The sequence below is a fragment of the Arvicanthis niloticus genome, chromosome 2 (genome assembly GCF_011762505.2).
Source record: "Arvicanthis niloticus isolate mArvNil1 chromosome 2, mArvNil1.pat.X, whole genome shotgun sequence".
NCBI lineage: Eukaryota > Metazoa > Chordata > Mammalia > Rodentia > Muridae > Arvicanthis > Arvicanthis niloticus.
The window spans coordinates 10,606,082-10,612,148 of record NC_047659.1 but is presented as its reverse complement, the minus strand read 5'-3'; positions in this window follow the sequence as shown (position 1 = coordinate 10,612,148).

Below are 6,067 nucleotides of genomic sequence, written 5' to 3'. Positions count from 1 at the left end.
TGTGCAAGAGTGTCCGTGGTGTAAGTGTGAGGCCTTGAGTACAAATTCCTAAAACCCAGGTTAAAAAAGGACTGGGCACTTGGCCACTGGCATTATCACCCCAGTCAGCTACCACTGGGGAGGGAGGGCAGAGACAGGAGGATCTCTGGGGCTTGCTGACCACCAGTCTAGCTCCAGGTTCAGAGAGAGAGACTCTGTCTCAAGGGAACAAGGTGGGACACAAGAGAGCGGGATGAGCTACATCCCCTTCTGTCCCATGCACACTGATTCTAGAAGCTCTGAGAGGACAATGAGGTAAGAGCCGTGTAGAGAGAGCATGGAGTATGCTAGCCTATTTATTGCAAGGTTGCTGGAACGTTGCCCTCCCAGGAGGGCCTTCTGAATCTGGGTCCTCCAGGTGTGAGCCTACTACCTTCCTCTGATGTTCTCATGACCCTTATTTGAAAACATTGCTTAATAACTTGCCTTGGGCCCAGCTTGGCACTGAATGCAACTCAGGAGACATGGTGGGACACAAAGCCCAGGCCCTGACAACAGTGCACACTAGGATTGTCTAAGAATAGACCTCCGACTGCTTATGCCTGAAAGATGAACCAGCAGATAGCCTGAGGACACAGTGGGATGGTCCCAAGTGAGTTGGACATAACTGAACTTGATCTAGCACTGCCCAAAGCAGAAGAATCATAGCTTGCTGGCTCGTTGACCAAACACCCAAGTCATTATACTCCTCCATAAGAGATGGCTTAGAGGTTAAGAGCACTGACTGCTCTTCCATAGGTCCTGAATTCAATCCCAGCAACCATATGGTGGCTCACAACCATCTGTAATGGGATCCAATGCCCTCCGTCTTCTGGTGTGTCTGAAGAGAGTGACAGTATACGCACATACATTATACTCTTCCTGATGTAACCAAAAAAAAAAAAAAAAAAAAAAAACCAAAAAAAAAAAAAAAAAAAAAAAAAAAAAAAAAACCCCAAAAAACAAAAAACAAAAACAAAAACAAAGCAGTGAGTTTTGGGTCTGTAACTTACTGCTTTACCCCTGATAAGACTTTAGATCTGAAAGTCTGTGGGAGAGACAGGTGACCCAATGTCTGAATGTCCAGGAAGTACAGAGGCAGGTATTAGGGAGAGGCTTTCCGTGTCACTTGTCATTCCAACATTCCCCAAGCTTCCATGCTGGGAAAAAAAAAAAAAAAAAAACATGGGTTCTGGTTTCAGCAGAAGCAGAGCTGGTCAAAGAGGGTCGGACATTCTCTGTTCAAAGGAGTCCCCTGGATGAACTGCTCTCCCAGCTTCTCTGACACCAAGTGCTAAGGTTTCTGGGAGTTCCAAAATGGCTACTTGTTCTCTGAGACTGTAAGACAGTGTCTGTCAAAGCCAGGCATTAAAACTGAAGGGCCTTGCAAGCCCTTGCTCAGCCTTCTCCAGTCTTGACTGACAAGTGAGACCCCTCTTCTCTTTGAACAGGCTACTTGTGAGAGGCTGAGGCAGATGAGAAAAGGAGAAGGGGGAGAGCTCAGATCAGTCAAAGCATTTTCGTGAAGTGGCCAGAGGCAAAGATTCCAAGGAGTTAAGCTTTGTGATGAAAGGGGAGCAGAGAGGGACAGCCTGTCAGCGTGGGGAGGGGAGGCTGACACAGGGCAGGGAAGAGACAATCAGGGTGCACCACCTGAGGGGCATGCTGCCCTCATCTCAGGCCCTCACAAGCCCACTGTGCCTACTGACTCAGCACCCATAAGGCTCTGCAAACCAGTTCTGTTATATCATAGGATCCTAACAGCCATTTGGGCCAGGCATACTGACAGACCCATTTTATAGACAAGAAAACTGAGGTTTGAAGTGTCTGATTCACTTTCACGGAGTCAAGTAATTCCCATAGCACATGCCCAGCCTCAGAGATACCACGAAGGAAGTCCAAGTGTCTATTAATAATGCAAGCACGGAATTAGAAAAAGTGATGGGTCAGCATTAAGCATGTGTGATGGCTACACTGCTGAGACCAGGAGACATATATACAGGCTCCCAAAGAACAGGCTCTGCAAGAAGCCAAGGAGAAGAAAACAGATCAGAGCATGGCTGGCTCCCAGGGCTCAGCTTAGGGTCATTGGAGGAAGATTATCAGGTAGACAGTTAATTGCTTCTCAGTCTTTTGGCGAAGTTCAAGTGTAGAAACACAGGGCCTGCCGAGAACACTGCTCCTGGGCACCTGTAAGCTTCCTGTTTGCACAGAAGGACAAGATCAAAAGGAAGGGTAGGACTCTGGCTGGTGTTCAGTCACTTGGGACATTCTCCATCTCCGGTTTATCTTTCCCACGACTCTTCTCACTCTCTCCTGTGACATGTGTCCACATTTATGTCTCTGCACGTATGTATCGTCATAGCTTGGGTTTTTTTTTTTTTTTTTTTTTTTTTTTCTGCCCTGTCCACTTCCAGATCCCAGCATCTCTCCCGAACGCATGGTGCTTAGTGAATGTTCAGTAAGCATTTGTGGAATGATTGAGCATGTGACAGGAACCTCACAGCGGGGTCTTCAGGCTCTGTGGGGCTGCACAGCCAGCTGATTTCTGCTTTGCAGCATGGCAGCCTCGCCTTTCTGAGGGACTCCCCTCAGTTCCTGGTCCAGCAGGCTGAACAAGCACGTGTGAGGACCCCAGGAGGCAGGATCAAAGTCAGAACTGGGACACTCCGAGTACACACGAAGAACAAATGAAAAAAGGAGTCACAGGGACAACGGACAAATGTAGAAGCCGGTCAACCCTTGTCTCTAGTTAAAGCTGATTAAAAGGAAATCCAAACAAAGGCAAGAAAGGGTGTCCCTGCCCCTCCTACAGTGCCTATGAAAGGGGGCGATTACAGAGCCCCCCCCAACTTCGCAATGCTTCTGTCTGAAATTTTAGGTGAGGACCCCCAAGCAATCACATGTCATGACTTTTATTCTTCAACAGCTTTCAACTCTGAAGGGTGAACTCCTCTCACATCTAAGGTTAACTGTTTGCTCTGGCAGAGATCTGCCTGGAGCAAAGAGAAGGTTCCATCTTCCAGGGTGTCTTTACAAGACCTTGGCCATCAAAGCCATCCCGAAAAGCCCTCTGACTTCTGAGTGAAGGCCAGCAGTGCCCCTGGTCTGATGTTTGATGGACAGGAGATTGGCTTTGCATTACACACACGTGGCTGCAGGAATGTTCTCCTGTGCTGCTTGCTCACTGCGTTCTAATCCAGGGTGTGCCCAGCGGGTTTCTGCCTGCTTATAACACTGGGGCCCGCTGTCAGTGTTTTAAACAAGGCTAGATTTGCAGGTGTCTCCTCTTTCCTGGCTGCATGTGACAAAGCATGTGAATTATAGTAGTCCATTTAAGAAGTCCTGGTTAGTTAGGCAGTGTCGCAGCCCTTTAATCCCAGCAGAAAGGGAGGCAGAGGCAGGTGCATCACAGATAGCTGATTCTGTTTGCAGTATGGCAGGCAGCCTTGTCTTTCCTATTGGACTCCCTCAGTGCCTTGTCCCAGGTTTGAAACTTAACGCACACATGAACATGTACACACATCTCTGCACATACACCTCCCCGCCCCCACACAGAAACAGTCCCTGCCCTTGGGAACATAATCTTAGAAGCAAAACCAGGTGGTTGTTCCTATTATTTCGACACATATTTATTAAGTACCAAGCATGAAGAAATAGGAAAGAAATGAGTTCTCATCCTTATGTAGTTGATAAGACAGTCGGTGGGTAATGCAGATAATTAGCACACGATTGTACAGGGCATTAATTAATCACACTGTGATTACTTCAAAGAACTACAGAAGACCAAGAGAGTCAATTACAAAGGACGGTGCTGGAAAGTCAATTATCAGGAACAGGCTCGGTGAATCAATGGGAAACCAGAGAGCAAGCTGAGAAGAAAATTCAATGGCAGAACATGTCGGAGGCAGGGCTCAGGGGTCAGTGGGTGTCAGAAAGGCTCAGGTCTGAGGCAGGGTGAGCCAGGAGTTGAGGAGAGCACAAGCCATCTCTCTTGTGAGAATGGCTATGTTGGAATAGTTTGGAGGTGGGGGGTGCTGGAAGTGGTCCTTACCAAATTCTTCTTTCTTTCTTTCTTTCTTTTGTTTTTTTCAAGACAGGGTTTCTCTGTGTAGCCTTGGTTGTCCTAGAACTTGCTGGCCTCCAACTCAGAGAGATCTTCCTGCCTCTGCCTCCCTAGTGCTGTGATTAAAGTCCTGCACCACCAACAACACCCGGTTTTATTTTTACTAGCCTGTTTCTTGCTGATCAAGAATATTTACTGTACCAGGTGTGGTGGTGGACTCCATTAACCCCAACATTCCGGAGGCAGAGGCCGTTGGGCCTATGAGTTTGAGGCCAGCCAGGGCTACATAGTGAGACACCGTGAGGGTTTGTGGGGAGTGAGAATATTTAAGTATGGCGTACATCCTGTAACCCAGATTTGAAGCTGAGATCGAGTACCTCGGTTTCCCAGTATTACTGCTGCCTCTTCACAGATAGACAGTCCAGTATTAAGTCCCTTGCCTCAAAATCGGGAGCTCCAGTGTAGCTAAGTGCTGCTTTGGCCCTGGACCTGCCTCTCTCTTAAACCATAGTGTTCTTGACTGACATTCTTTTCTGGGAGTTGGGGGTGGACACTCAACAAATCACACCCCGCCCCCAGCCTTATTATCATTTCACAGAAGAGAAGTTCCAGGTCAGAATTACCACCTGTCTCCATCACACAGGCAGTGTGTGTGTGTGTATGTGCCAGAGGTAGGTCTCCAAAGAAGAGAATTCTCTGGCTGTGTGTGTGTGTGTGTGTGTGTGTGTGTGTGTGTGTGTGTATTCATTCAACTCCTCTCCAGAGAAGGAACTCTCTCACATAATGTGAGGTTCTAGAAGTGGACATTTTGGATCTGTTAAAAGAGTCAGGCTCCCCCTGCTGGTCCAGTACTGCTTACGTAGGAGGCAGGTGGATGGAACACATCAGGTGTTTATCCCGATGAGACCAAGCTGAGTCCTGTGTGTCCTCTAAGGACTTCAACATTTGCCCACATAGAAACCGGTTTGGTCATATAAGACTGCAAAGTGGACTGGGGTCAAATAGTAAGAGTGGGCAATACCTTTAAGACACTTGACAGGAAGGCCAAATACTTAGGAACATTTTAGACTCCATTGTCCTTAGCCCATGCAAACACTGTCACAAACAAGAATACAGATCGTTGCCGCGCAGTGGTGGCGCATGCCTTTAATCCCAGCACTTGGGAGGCAGAGACAGGCGGATTTCTGAGTTCAAAGTTTGAGGCTAGCCTGATCTACAGAGTGAGTTCCAGGACAGCCAGGGTTACAAAAAAAAAAAAAAAATATATATATATATACAGATTGTTACCCATACATTTTACATTTAGTAAGAATCAGTTATTAAAATGATGAGCCCCAAGGCTGAGTTCACAGGGAAACAGAATCTCATTGCTGTGGACGTTATAGACCAGCCCAGATGTCTCGCCCGAGGAGTCTAGCCTGACAAGAAGCATTCCTATACTCTGGATCTGCTGATCTTACTCTTGGAAACTTTTTTTTTAAATTATTTTTTAGTTACTCATTTTTATTATATGTGTATCGGTGTTTTGCATCCATGTATGTCATGTGCATGCTTAGTGTCAGAGGAGACCAGAAAAGGGCGTTGGATCTCTGAAACTGGAGTTACAGACAGATGAGAGATGTCATGTGGTGCTGGGAATTGAACCTGAACAGTCAGGGCTCCTAACTGCTGAGCCATCTCTCCAGCCTGTGGGCTCATTTGTTTTAAAGCCAAGTAGCCTTTTTGCAGAAGAGAAAACCTGCTCAGGAAGCTGGGCATGGGGGCTCATCCCTGTAATGTAACCTTGGGTAGTCAGATCTTTTTGAGTTCAAGACCAGCCTCAGCTATATAGTGGAATTCTGTTTTTAAGACCTTGTCTCAAAACAAAACCCAATAATAAAAATAGAAATAAAGAACCTAAAAAGGAGACAGCAGAAAGCACTTCTTTGTGTCTAAATGGCCAGAGGTCTTTTTCTGCTCATCATCTCCAGCAGAAGCCCACTG